Source organism: Pan troglodytes, chromosome 7 (genome assembly GCF_028858775.2).
Source record: "Pan troglodytes isolate AG18354 chromosome 7, NHGRI_mPanTro3-v2.0_pri, whole genome shotgun sequence".
Taxonomy (NCBI): Eukaryota; Metazoa; Chordata; class Mammalia; order Primates; family Hominidae; genus Pan; species Pan troglodytes.
The window spans coordinates 129,702,802-129,717,591 of NC_072405.2; the positions used below are offsets into that span (position 1 = coordinate 129,702,802).

A 14,790-nucleotide genomic window follows, 5' to 3' on the forward strand; every position below is an offset into this window, starting at 1 on the left:
GAAAAACTAAAATATGAAAGGCACTGATATGGTTTGGCTCTGTGTCTCCACCCAAACCTAATCTCAAATTGTAATCCCCACATGTTGGAGGAAGGTCCTGGTGGGAGATGATTGGATCACAGGGGTGGATTTCTTCCTTGCTGTTCTTGTGATAGTGAGTGAGTTTTCACAAGAGCTGATGGTTTTAATATGTGCCACTACCTGCCCCCCTCCTGCCACCATGTAAGATGTACTTTGCTTCCCTTTCACCTTCCGCCATGATTGTTTCCTGAGGCCCCCCAAGCCATGCAGAACTGTGATTCAATTAAACCTCTTTTCTTTGTAAATGACCAAATCTCAGGTAGTTTTTCATAGCAGTGTGAAAATGAAGTAATAACAGGCACTACTTAAGAAACTTTAGAAAGAAAACAGCTTTATAAATTGTAGATACAAGAAATCACAAGCTACATGGATTAATTGATTTGTCACAATAAAGTTTAAAATACATTTTCAAAAAAATAGAAAACAAAAGCGTAAATAAAAAGACAAGCCCAAGACTTGGAAAAGATATATTTAATGCATGTATCCAAAAAACTGAGTATTTAAAATATATAAAGAACTCACACACACACACGCACACACACAAACACAATCAAAAACAAAATAATCAATAGAAAAGTAGTCAAAAGATATGAGCAGAAAATCCATAAGAAAATCTGAATCGCTAATATAAACATTTGAAAAACACTTTAAACTTCAATGAAATGAACAATTTAAGCAATTAGATATTATTTCACACTCATCAGATTGGCCAAACTATAAAACAATGACAGTGCCCACTGCAAAGAGGTAAAGCAGTGTTTCCCAAGCTGGACACTTGTCACTGGGGGCCAGATAATTCTGTAGTGTGGTGGATGTCCCGCACATTGTAGGATGTTTAGCAAATGGTAATTACCAAGATTTTTAGAATGCAGTTTCTCATTTGCCATGGACATGACCACAAAATAATTTCCCACTAGATTTTTTTATCTGTTACCTTGCTAGCAAGCCGTCTATTGGGAACATTTTATTAACCCTTTATTAAACTGCTACTTGTTTTGCTTCCATTACCTAGATGAGCAGTATCCAATAGAAATACAACACAAGCCACAGGTGATTTTCTAATAGCTATTTCATTGATAATCAATGAGATTTTACAACAGCTACATTTCAAATTCTCCCTGACAAGAGTACATGCATAGATCTCTTGAGCCTTGCAAATGTGCTTTGCCTGGTGAATACACATTGTAACCCTTCCGGGTTGCTAATAACCAAGTGGTTTGTATATAGTGGAGCTAACTTAGGGAGGCTGGTTCCAAGACTCATTCATATTCATTATATGAACATCTCTGGAAATGTAAACTTATGTTTATGTGATTGTTATCTAGAAATTTAAAAAGAAAGAAAAGGATGTTTAGCAGTATATTCCTTGCCTTTTCCCACTAGATGCCAATAGAATGACCCCACCCCCACTGGTTGTGACAACTAAAAATATCTCTACACATTACCCAATGTCACCTAGAGGGCAAAATCACCCCCCACCTCCATTGAGAAGCACCAGTGTCAAACACTGCTGGTGAAAGTGTAAATTGTTACAATTTTCAGAAGTAAACTGGCAATAACTAGTAAAACTGAAGAGGTACAGAATCTATGATCAAATAAGGTATTTTTAATTCTATAGCTTGGAGAAATCTCACCTAAGTGCTCCAAAAGACATGTCCAAAAATGTTGCAGCATTGATTGACTATTGAAAATTTGAGAACAATCTAAATATTGATCAAGGAGAATAGAGAAACTGTGCCAAATTCTTCAATGCAATACTATGCAAAATAAAACAAAACACAAATAACAACAATAATTATCAACATAGTTAAACTTCACAAACATAACATGAAAGGGGAAAATGTTACAGTAGGACAGATAGATGATGCCATTAATGGAAAGCTTGAAAACATGAAATACAATTTCACATATTGTTTATGGATGCATATACATGTAGTAAGTCACGGTTGATGGCAGGTGATATTCCAAATGCTTTGAAAGGCAAAAGAGAAGAAACAGACATTTTGCTCCAAAGGTCAGTGTAAAAAGAAGCCACTACATCTCATTCACATTGTTGTGACTGTTGCTGGCCTTGTTGGCATAGAGCAGCAGCCTGGCCTGCAGCTTCTCCAGGCGTGCAGCTTCTCTAGGTGCACAGCTTTTCCAGGTCCACAGATCCTCCCTCAGCTTCTCTGAGTACAATGCCAAGTGTGTGTGCTGCTCCATGGCAAAGGGTACCCAGCTTCTTTTACATTACCTTCATCATTGAGGTTGGAGGCAGTGAAATACTGACTTATGTTCCATTTTATTCTCACTCTGCCCCACTTCATGTCTATCTTGTCTTCTTCACTACTGACCTTACTAAACTATAGTAATTTCAGGCCCACGACCAGAGGCAGAGGCAATAGTCTTTCACTTCTTCGACAGCTTCTACAATCATATAAAACCTAATCTCCATCACACATCCCTTATTTCATATCACTCAAAGTGGTTCTGCTTTCCTGCTGGAACACTAACTGATACAATATGTTTGAATGTTAAATAACATACATAGATTAGCAGTAGCCTCTGGGGATGGAGGGAAGAGAATGGATTAGCTGTGGCTCACCAAGGTCTTCAACATTATTTATATACTAAATTATAAATGTGTCCATAGTTTATTCTTTATAGTAAATTATAAAATTGTATATGTTATAATGAACTTTCATGTGTGAATTTCTTAAGCCAGTTGCTAAGTACCCAATAACTGAATGAACAAATGAGTGAAAATGGGCAATTTACTGAAACTCTCATTTTTTATTTCCTTATCTGCAAAATAATAGGATTAAATTATGTTTATGTGCCATCCAGGTCTAAAAGTTCTTGAGCTCCATTAGTACAATCTATTGATATATAACATGTCAAGAAATAAAATACCTGTTTTCAAATATTTGAACGCCATCATGGAAGATGGTGATTTTTTCTACCCTATATTGTTTTTAAGAGTACTACAAGAAACAATTGCCTACCAATTAAAATTGCCCGCCAAAGGCAGAAGAGAACTTTAAAAGTAATGTGTTCACTCATCCTGGGACAATACAGGCAAAAGACAGATGAGGACTTATCATGGGGATACAGAAGAACTTACCATCTTGGGAAAGTGATAAAGCTGGATGGTCTCTAACATTTCCCTAAACTTGAATTGGCTATTTTTTGTACATACATTTTCCATTTCAACTATTAGCTTAGAAGTTCACAAAAGAACAGTCCAGTTTTTTTTTCTATTATAACAGATACAGCATTACCATTTGTAATCGTTGATCAAGGCATAAGCAATTTCTTGCTTGTCAATTTGAACATCTAGCCAGGAATAAATAGCACACAGTATGTGTAATGCAATCCTCAAAGCGTTTTATTGGAACAGTTCTTAGACCTCATACAAGGAAATAAAAAAATAAGAAATGTAAATGAATGTGATGTCAGACTGAGGAAGCAAGTCTCTAGAGATCCCTGGAAGTTAGAATGGATTTTAAAATTCATTATGATTGAATTATAAAATAAATGAAAACCAGCAGGGTTAAATATGAGGTTGATGGGAGCAAGAAAAGAAAGTTATTTGGATACCCATGGCAGGGAGCACGCAAGTTCAGGTTCACCTCTAGGGCAAGGAAGAATTTTCTTCAAGGTTCTTCTCTTTCAGTGTTTACTCTGTAGCAGGCACTGTGACTGTGCGAGTCACTTGAAATACAAAGTCTGAGAAAATAGGGTATTGACTGTTCAGAAGCTCATGCTTTTGGAGTGGGGGTTGGGGGGAGCAGACATATGCAACTGAGAGCAAATAATAATAGTAAAGTAATAGCTAAAATCTACTAGACACTAACCATATGCCATATACTATCCTATGTATTTTACATACATTAGCGCATTTCATTCTCACATCAACCCTATAAGATAGGTACTGTTATTATTCCTGTTTTATAGTTACTAAACATGAGGAACAGATGAGTTAAGGATCTTACTTAGGTCACACAGCTTGTAAGTGGCAGAGCCAGGATTCAGACCGAAGTAGATCTAGATCCAGAGTCTGTGCTCCTGACAAAATAACATATTGTCTCTTTCAATATTATAATGTTTGAGGGCTAAGAAGTCTGAAGATTGGTACTTCAAAAATCTTTACAAGTATTCTTATTGTTTTAATAATATATTCTTTAATAGCCCTGAAATACAGATTTTTAGTCCTAAGTGGAAATAAGACAGAGACATTGCATAAAATTTAGCACAGATTAAGGCAGAGACATATATTTATCTGATAGTTCAGGCCCCAAGATGCTTATTAATGCCAAACAGGGCCTGTATTAGGCCATTCTTGCATTGCTATAAAGAAATACCTGAGACTAAGTAATTTGTAAAGAAAAGAGGTTTAATTGGCTTACAGTTCTGCAGGCTGTACAAGCACATCATGGACATTTCCCAACTTCTGAGGAGCAATGCAGACAGAAAGCCAGCACATCACATGGCAGAAGCAGGAGTGAGAGAGAGAGACAGTGGGGAGTGATATGTCACACACTTTTAAACCACCAAATCGCTCAAGAATTCAATCACTATCACAAGAACAGCACCAAAGGGATGGTGCTAAACCATTTATGAGAAATCCAGCCCCATGATTCAATTACCTCCCACCAGGCCCCACTTCCAACATTGGGGATTACAATTCAACATGATATTTGGGTGGTGAAAATATCCAAACTATATCAAGGCCCATGACCTGTTTCCATTTTATGTTGGAAATACTTATTGAATGTCAAAACTATAGCACGCACTTCTATAAAAGAGGGGAGGAGAGACATGAGAGACTTTCCCTGAACTTAAGAAGCTTAAGCCCTAATAGGTGAGATAAGCTAAGTACACAAATAACCACAGTAGAGGGCAGGTTGTGACGAGGGCCTTAAAAGGGGTGCAAAGTGTTAGATGAGTTGAGAAAAGGAAATTTTCATTCAGTGAGAGAATCAGGAAAGTCTTGTTGGAGGTGGTGACGTCTTGAGTGCTTATGTAGGATTTTGATAGAGGAGGATGAATAAAGGGTTAAAGTATCCTAACAAAGGAAAGAGGAGAATGACAAACAGAAAAGAAACCAAAGAAGCATCCTTAGTAATGATTAATTATGCTGATTGATTGAGCAAAGTTGAAGTTGTGGGTGAAAAAGTGGGTTGGGTCACTGTGGAATGGCCCCTAACGAGACAACAACTCAGAACCTTCATGATAAAAGGTCTCGTTTATTGGAGCCAGTTCATATTTATGCCCATGCTAGTTTATCATTTTTCTACCATTTTTGTTTAATCTTTCTTTTATCTCTCTTTTTCTCTCTCTCGCTTTTCTTTCCTTCCTCCTCTTTCTTCTTTCTCTCTTTTTTCTTCCTTTCAGAGCCTAGAGTGCCTAGATAACAGGGTCACTAAATATCTCAATTGAAATCTTGCACGATTACAATGCTTCTTTATTTTTTCTGCAGAACTCACATACACATCTCTGTGACTAGAGAAAAAAACAAAACTGTAAAAATGTACTTATGCATAATTGTGTAAGATATTAAAATCTGTGCATAACTTAAAATAGTCATCTTATGATTTGATTATTCATTTAATAAATCATTCCTAGGAACAACTACACACCCACTATACAAAAAGTTCAGAAAATTCTGAAGTGAATAAATAAAAATTCATGCTTTCCAGATGTTCACAAAGTATGGGGTAAATAGGCAAGAGTGAGTTATACACCATAGAGGTACAACAGAGGGCTGTGGAGGAAAGGCCAGCTGCCTGGGTGACCTGTGAGTTCAGAGAAATTTGCCAGGTGGACTAAGGGAAAACAGCCTCTTTGCAAACGAAACAGCTTGTACAGAAACACATGAAGGAAGGCCTAGCTTATTTGAGGAATGGCAAGAAGTAACTGGGGCATAAGATGCAGAAAGGGCCAGGCGCGGTGGCTCACGCCTGTAATCCCAGCACTTTGGGAGGCCGAGGCGGGTGGATCACCTGAGGTCAGAAGTTTGAGACCAACCTGGCCAACATGGTGAAACCCTGTCTCTACTAAAAATACAAAAATTAGCCGGGTGTAGTGGTGCATGCCTGTAGTCCCAACTACTCAGGAGGCTGAGGCAGGAGAATGGCATGAACCCGGGAGGCAGAGCTTGCCATGAGCCGAGATAGCGCCACTGCACTCCAGCCTGGGCGACAGAGCAAGACAATGTCAAAAAAAAAAAAAAAAAAAAGAAAGGAAGGAAGATAGATGCAGAAAGGAAAGTGACAAGAATGTGACTGTGAATGTAAATTGGAACCAGTTATAAAAGGCCTGGAATAGCCAGTGAAGGATATTGAACTTTGAGCTTGAAGCCATTGAAAGCCAGTGGAGGCAAGGACAGACTTATTTCAGTTTTCAGGTAGATAACTGTGTTGGCAACATAAAGGGTGAGTTGAACTGGGAAAAATGCTATCAGTATAAAGTTAGAAGGTTATTGGAATAGTCCAGACCATAGATGGCAATGTCTAGGATTTTAAAATGCAAGTGAACAAATATTTATGTAAAAATAGTAAATGTCAAGCAGAGTGCTAAAGAACCAATATCAACAAAAATGTGACCACTGCTCTCAAGAAAATGAATAGTAAGCCTTGAACTAAGCTGTGGGTGATAGGGAATCAAAGTGAAGATTCTAGGATGGGAAAGCAGGGAAAATTTTGAGGTTTCTAGGGTGGTAGAATGGCCTTCTGCAGGTACCACTTACCAAGACAGGGAAAACAGAGGTTAGTCTGGGAGAAAGATGATGGCTTCAGCTCTGCATACATGCCTGCCAAATTTTTAGTGTATAATTGATCAACACTTTTTAAATTAATTAAATTGAGACAGAATTAAGTGGCACAGGTATTCAGTAGAACAGAAAATCCCTTGGGAATATTCAAACCTCACCGTTTCCTCAAAATTATCATCTGACCTTTGGAATATCACATTTCAATAATCAGCAGCCTTAGATTTCATCTTATGGTAAAATTTATCAAACAACCAGATGCCAACTTACCACACTCTTTTCACATTATGTTAGAGATTCTCCTTATATAGGTTTCTTTTTCTCCAATAATTCAATGTTCTTCAGTTACCTTTGTATTACTTCCTAACTCCACAATATAAATTGTGTTAATAATGCAAGCAAAATATGGGAACAATGAAAACTAAGGACAAGGGCTCTTGGTATGAAGAAAAGGATAGAGTTAAGTCATTTAAAAGCTAGATCAATTGGTCTTGGGAACCAATGAGAAATACTAGGAGTTGTGGAGAAGAAAGACTAGTATGTTTTCAAAGTTTCTGACTTAGGTGAGCATATTGATGATAGAATTATACATGTAAATAAGGATTATTGAGAAGTATCTTTGGAGGGGGAAGAAAAATAATAAGTTTTAGATTGGGTCATATTGACCTTGAGATTTTTATGGGGCACCATGGTATCTAAGAGACAGAAATATAAACAACTAAGACATAAATTGAGACAATTTAGGTATTACTTGAAATTTTTGGCTTGGATAAAATTAATGAAGAGCAAGTGTAACAGTGTGCTCAAGAAACAAATTCTGAATAATATGATAATTGAAAACATAACTGCAAAAAAGGACATCTGAAAAGATTAAGAAGTACATAGAGATGCAGGAAAAGGTAGGAATAAGGAAACCAAGGGAGAGGAAGAGCTTCAGGAAGAAAAGAAAAGCAAACATGGCCTGATGGTCTGAAGCATCAATCAGTCAAAACTAAGAAGGATTTGTTGGGGTTTTTAGCAGTTCAGGCTTTCAAACGGCTTCCACAAAACAGCTGCAGAGAAGCAGTGAAATGAGGTGATGGTGAATCCAGGAGAAAACTGTAGGTGATAAGTTGTAACCTCAAGTAGACACGATTCTTTCAAGAACCTTGGTTAAGAAAGAGGTAAGGAGAGAATGGGAATAGCTCAAGTGGGCTTCAGATTTAATTTTCGGGGAAATAACAAAAGCACTGCTTTGGAAATCAAATGCATTTGTCGCTTTTTCCTTTAGGCCATATATGTAAAGTATACTTTTTTCTGTGCTTATGAAGAAATTTCTGAAGTGAAGATTCCTGAAAAATTTGTGTATGATCCAACCATCATAATTCCAATTAATATATATTATTATAAAATATCTTCTCCCTGATTTCCACTTGATCAAATTTACTAGAACCCTAAAATTATGTTTACTTGGTATTTCATCAACATAATTTGAATTTATTTATTTGAAATATCTGTTAAATGATATCTGTTAATATCATTAAATTAAATACCCAGAGACACAATACAAACCAAAGCTTACATGCTTACATTTTTGAGCATTTACACTATGACAGGCACTGTTATAACTGCTATTATCTTATTTATGTTTACCTCTCTTTAGAAGAGCCCATGAAGTAGGTCCTGTTTGTTTTCTCCACTTCACAGAGGCACAGAGTCTTTCCAATATCACACAGCTAATAGGTGGCAGATCTCGATTCAAACCCAGAAGACACAAGAGCCCATGATTTTAACCACCATGCCCCCTTGACTCTTGGTAACAAATTGTGACTATCTTTCCATATAAAGGGATATCTCAGATGATTTTGGGTAATATCTTGTTTCCCTACTTCTGTCTTCACTAACTTTCAGGGCATTATTTCTCCCTCCTGAATTCAACTTAGTAAAAAGGATAGCTAAGTCATTCATGTAATTATACTAGTATTCAGACAAATTCAAATGTGGATATGTTTATCCTTCTGTTTGAGAAGGTTTCTTAGCTACTCCGGCTCACCCTCCAGCTGGGAACTGAGGAAGGATCCAACTGGCATGAAAAGGTCATGGCCATCAGGCCACTGGGCAAGGTATGTAATTGGAAGGTTTCAAAATGGTTTCTGATTGTCAAAGTTAGGACTGAGATCCAGGGGAAGAGCAAAATTTATTTTACAAGAAAACCATTCAAGACATTGATACCAAAAAAATTGTGAAGAACAAAATTCTTCCTTCAGACATGGGATCCAAATGTTAAGAAGCCTTCAAAAATGAGAATAAAACTAGTGGGGAGCTGCTTCTGTCTCAGCTCACATTAAATGGATGGGTCACAGTTTGCAGTATGATTGCACACATATTTTTTCAATTTTCTTATTATGAGCTAACAGCAACACAAAATAAAATGAAGTTAAAAAATAAATGAAGCTCTCCAGCTAAAACTATAAAAATATACAAGTAAATGGATGTATGGATATTATGGTAAGGAGAGGGATTTGATAGCTTTCTATACTCCTCATAATTGTAAATGCATAGTGTGGTAAGAAATATGGGTATTCCTACAACCATTCATAGATACACTATTTGAAGTAATTCATAAACCTGACATCAAATTAGCATTGAACAAGATCTAATCTAAATACAATTAGCCCCTTCCCACGGAGTGTTTAGAATCTAGTAAATAAAGAAAAACATTATATATATGTAGAGAAAGAACAAAAGAGAGAAAGAGAGAGAGAGACATGGAGTTTCACTCTTGTCGCCCAGGCTGGAGTGCAATGGCACAATCTCAGCTCACTGCAACCTCTGCCCCCCAGGTTCAAATGATTCTCCTGCCTCAGCCTCCTGAGTAGCTGGGATTACAGGTGCAAACCACCATGCTCGGCTAATTTTTGTATTTTTAGTAGAGACAGCGTTTTGCCATGTTGGCCAGGCTGGTCTCAAACTCTTGACCTCAGGTGATCCACCCACCTCAGCCTCCCAAAGTGCTGGGATTACAAGTGTCAACCACCCCGCCCAACCAAACATTTAATATTTTTAATGCAAAGAACAATATATCTGCTTGGCGCGTCTTCACAGTAAACATTTTGGGGGACAAATCTAAATGTACTAATTAGGAAAGAAAAGAAAATACAGGTTGTGGACCTTTAGATGCCTTAGTATAAAAGCTTTAAGTATGCTGTCTCAGTATTCCTCACTGCATGTCTCTCCGGAAGATTATAGTATCACTCCCTATTTGAAAATAGTAAGTAAATAAACTGAGGCTCAGAGTTAAATAACTAGTCTGAGTTCACTGAGCTAGTTAGTAAGTAGCAGAACTGAGATTGGAACCCAGTCGTAACTGATTCAAAATTCCTTCCACCTCAAATGTTCCCTCTGTGAGTAATAAAAATTATGATCTCTCAAAATTTGAATATAATGGGAATATAAAAATTAAATATTAGATATTAAATAGCAAAGTGTTGAACTCAGCTTCCTGAAGTGAATAAAATAGATTTCTGTAATGTTCTTATTTTACATTAAAAGGGAAATAAACTGTAGAATAAAAACTAATTTGTATGTAGAAATAATTTACCCAGAAATAGCCAATGGGAATCACAGCCTAATTATTAAAAGAGAGACATTGATTTTTCAAAAGACTATATTGTCGTAGAGTTTGACTTACACTGAAATAAATGAATATATTTAGTACTTACTGGCATAATATCCATTGATTAGCCTAGCAAAGGAATTTCTAGATAAGAATATTGAAAGAGTAATTCTATTTCTGCCAATGTATACTTCACATAAGATAAATCACATTCTTGATGAAAATTGTATATCAACTAGGATTTGTATTACAAATAACAAAATCCCAACTTGAACTCATTTAAACAATGAATGAAATGTACTAGCTCACATAATGGAAAATATCTAGAACATAACTACTTTCAGACAGGTTTTATCCAGGAGCTCAAAAAATATCACCGAGAAGTCAATTCTTAAGCATCTCTTCCCTTGGTACTCTGCTTGATGGCTCAGTCTTCCCATAAAGGCTCTCTCAGCTCCCCCTGTAGCAACAGTGTCTTTCACAAATACAAATCTCACAGCCTCACCTCACACTATCGCAGAGGAAAGTGATTGTGTCCTGATGTAGTTTCCATAGAGGAAAGACAAAGCTATTTTTCTTTTCCAAAAACTCTCAAATTATTGTGCATTTTATTAGCCCTGGTTGGACTTCCTGGCCCAATATAATCAGGGAGGATGAAGCATGAGTATTCACACGAGCCTCTAAGGTGGCTACCCTGCCACTGGACTAGGCATCTCACTCAAAACACTTAGATTCAGAATTGGGAAGGGCTAGCTTCTCAAAGGACTTGGATACAATTAAGATGGGTGCTTGGTGTCCTTCAAGCGGTCAATGCCCCATACAAATGGAAATATTTCTGGCCAAGACAATAACATGAAGACATGTAATCTCAAGGCTGAAATAATGACCGTAACAATAAAATTAGTGATTACATTAAATAATAGGTACTAATTAATGACTAAGACAGCCACCGAAGTGCTTTACGTGTGTGTGTGTGTGTGTGTGTGTGTGTGTGTGTTCGTTTTTTGAGACAGGGCCTGGCTCTGTCACCCAGGCTGGAGTACAGAGGCACAGTCATGGCTCACTGCGGCCTCAACCTCCCAGGCCCAAGCCATCCTCCCACCTCAGCCTCCTGAGTAGCTGGGACTGTAGGCATGCACCACCATGCTCAGCTAATTTTTTGTAGAGATGTGGTTTTGCCATGTTTCCCAGGCTGGTCTCAAACTCCTGGGATCAAGCAATCCAACTGTCTTGGCCTCCCCAGCGCTAGGATTACAGGCGTGAGCCACTGTACTTGGCCTACATGTTTTATTTGATTGACATCTCACACTATCTGATAGAGTTTGGATATTTGTCCCCACACAAATCTCATGTTGAATTGTAATCCCCAATGCTGGACATGAGGACTGGTCAGAGGTGTTTTGATCATGGGGGCAGATCTCTCATGGCTTGATGCTGTCTTTGTGATAGTTTTAGCAAGATCTGGTCATTTCAAAGTGTGTGGCACCTTCTCACCAGCTCTCTCTCTCTCTTGCTCCTGCTTTTACCAAATGAGATACCTGCTCCCCCTTCACCTACCACCATGAGTAAAAAATCTTTTTGAGAACCCCTCACCCCAGAAGGAGATGCTGGCACTATGTTTCCTATACAGCCTGCAGAACCATGAGCCAATTAAACCTCTTTTCTCATAAATTATTTGGTCTCAGATAGTTATTTATAGCAAGGCAAGAATGGCCTAATACAGAAAATTGGAACCAAGAGGTGGGGCATTGCTATAAAGATACCTGAAAATGTGAAAGCAGCTTTGGAACTGGGTAACAAGCAGAGGTTGGAAGAGTTTGGAGGGCTCAGAAGAAGACAGGAAGATGAGGGAATGTTTGGAATTTCTTAGAGACTGGTTAAATTGTTGTGGCCAAAATGCTGACAGTGAAATGGGCAGTTGCAGTCCAGGCTGCTGGGGTCTCAGATGGAAATATGGAACTTACTGGTAACTGAAGCAAAGTTCATAAATGTAATGCCATAGTAAAGAGCCTGATTGCATTGTGCCCCTGCCCTAGGGCTCTGTGGAAGCTGGAACTTCATAGTGATGATTAAGGGTATCTGGCAGAAAAACTTTCTAAGCAGCAAAGTGTTTAAGATGTTGCCTGGCTGCTTCAAACAGCCTATTCTCAGATGCAGGAGCAAAGGAATGACTTAAAGTTGGAACTTCTGTTGAAAAGGAAAGTAGAGCATAAAAGTTTAGAGATTTTGCAGCCTGGCCATGTGACAGAGAAAGAAAAAGCTTTTGAGGGGGAGAAATTCAAGCTTGCTGTGTAGCAATCACTTGCTAGAAATATTTGCATAATTAAAAGGGAGCCACATGCTGATAGCCAAGGTGCCAGGTAAAAAGCCTCAGAGGAATTTCAGAGATCTTCTAGGCAGCCCCTCCCATCACAGTTCCAGAGGCATAGGAGGGGAGAATGGTTTCATGTGCCAGGCCCAGGACCTTGCTGCCCTGCGCAGCCTCAGGACACTTCTCCCTGCATCCCACCCACTCCAGCTCCAGCTGTGGCTCAAAGGGCCCTAGGTTTTGGTTATGTCACCACTCTGGAGACTGCAAGCTGCTGTATGCGTTGGCTGCTTACATGTGGTGTTAGGCCTGCAGGTGTGTAAAGTACAAGAGTGAAAAATGCTTGGCAGCCCCTGCCTAGATTTTGGAGGTTGTATGAGAAATCCCAGGTGCCCAGGCAGGGGCCTGCTTCAGGGTCAGAGTCCCTACAGAAAATCTCTACTAGGGCAGTGAGGGGTGGGGGCGGGAAATGTGGGATTGGAGGCCCCACACAGAGTGGGGGAATGTGAGAAGGAGGCGACCATCCTTCAGACTCCAGAATGGTAAATCCACCAGCAGCTTGCACCCTGCATCTGGAAAAGCCACAGGCACTTAACAACCTGTGAGAGCAGTTGAGGGGGTTTACCCTGCAAAGCCACAGGGGCAGAGCTGCCCAAGGCCTTCAGAGCCCACCTCTTGCACCAGTGTGCCCTGGGTGTGGGACATGGAATCAAAGGATATTATTTCAGAGTTTTAAGATTTAATGACTACCCTGCTGAATTTCAGACTTGTGTGGGGCCTATAGCCCCCTTTCTTTTGGCAAATTTCTCTCTTTTGGAACAGGAATGTTTACCCAGTGCCTATACCCCCATTGTATCTTGGAAGTAACTAACTTGCTTTTTATTTTACAGGCTTATAGGTGGAAGGGATTTGCTTTGTCTCAGATGAGACTTTGAATATTCGAGTTAACACTGGAATGAGTTAAGACTTTGAGGGATTGATGAGAAAGCATGATTGTACTTTGCAATGTGATAAGGACATGAGATTTGGGAGGGGCCAAGGGTAGAATGATATAGTTTCGGTATTTATCCTCACCCAAATCTCATGTTGAATTGTAATCCCCAATGCTGGGGGTGGGACCTGGTGGGAGGTGTTTTGATGATGGGGGCAGATCCCTCATGGCTTGGTGCTTTCTTCGTGATAGGGAGTTCTCACAAGATCTGGTCATTTACAAGTGATGGCACTTTCCCCCTCTCTCTTTCTTGCTCCTGCTTTCATCATGTGAGATGCTTGCTCCCTCTTCACCTTCCACCATGAGTAAAGGCTTCCTGAGGCCTCCCCAGAAGCAGATACTGGCACGATGTTTCCTGCACAGCCTGAAAAACCATGAGCAAATTAAACCTCTTTTCTTGTAAATTACCTACTCTCGGGTATATCTTTATAGCAATGCAAGAACATCCTAATATACTACCTATGAGATAGATCTTACTAATAAACCCACATTTTACAGATAAGGAAATTGAGACCCAGAACATTCATGTAAAATTTCAGTATGAGATAAAAACCCATGTCACCTCTGTAAATTAAGGAAGGATGCCATCTACAGGACAGAAACTTTGAAGGAAAATTGCTAGATATAACACAGATAAGGCTAGATTCATTCAACAAATATTTATTGAGCACTTACTATATGCAAAAATTAAGTTGGGTGCTAGAGGCACTGTACAAGGTGCTAAATTTTTAAAAAGCCAACTGGTGACTCCGACCTGCAAACACAGTGTGCCCACTCCTAGACTTCTCAAAGAGCCTCAAACCTACCAAAGCCCTCCTACCTCAGGGCATTTACATGTGCTGTTCTTTCTACTTTCACTCTACCCATGAGTGTCTTCTCTTCCACATCTTCTCATTCTTAATATCCATGTTCCATCATTGTTATCACCTGATACTTAAACTTTCTGTATCTGTCAATTTGCAGATTAGTACCACCACAAATTGAAAGTTGTTAATCCCAGCAGAGCTCTCAATGTTACCTGTGGTCACACTAAGACCCTCTACTCAGTTTCTCTCTTTCTG

At 38.9% G+C, this 14,790-nt stretch overlaps 1 non-coding gene across 1 annotated transcript; it reads left to right on the forward strand.

Moving 5' to 3' along the window:
• The first annotated feature begins 924 nt into the window (after positions 1 to 924).
• LOC112204289 (small nucleolar RNA SNORA32) lies at positions 925 to 1,046 on the forward strand. Its single transcript, XR_002937860.1, has one exon. It is a non-coding gene; the product is annotated as a small nucleolar RNA SNORA32 (small nucleolar RNA).
• Positions 1,047 to 14,790: the final 13,744 nt, after the last annotated feature.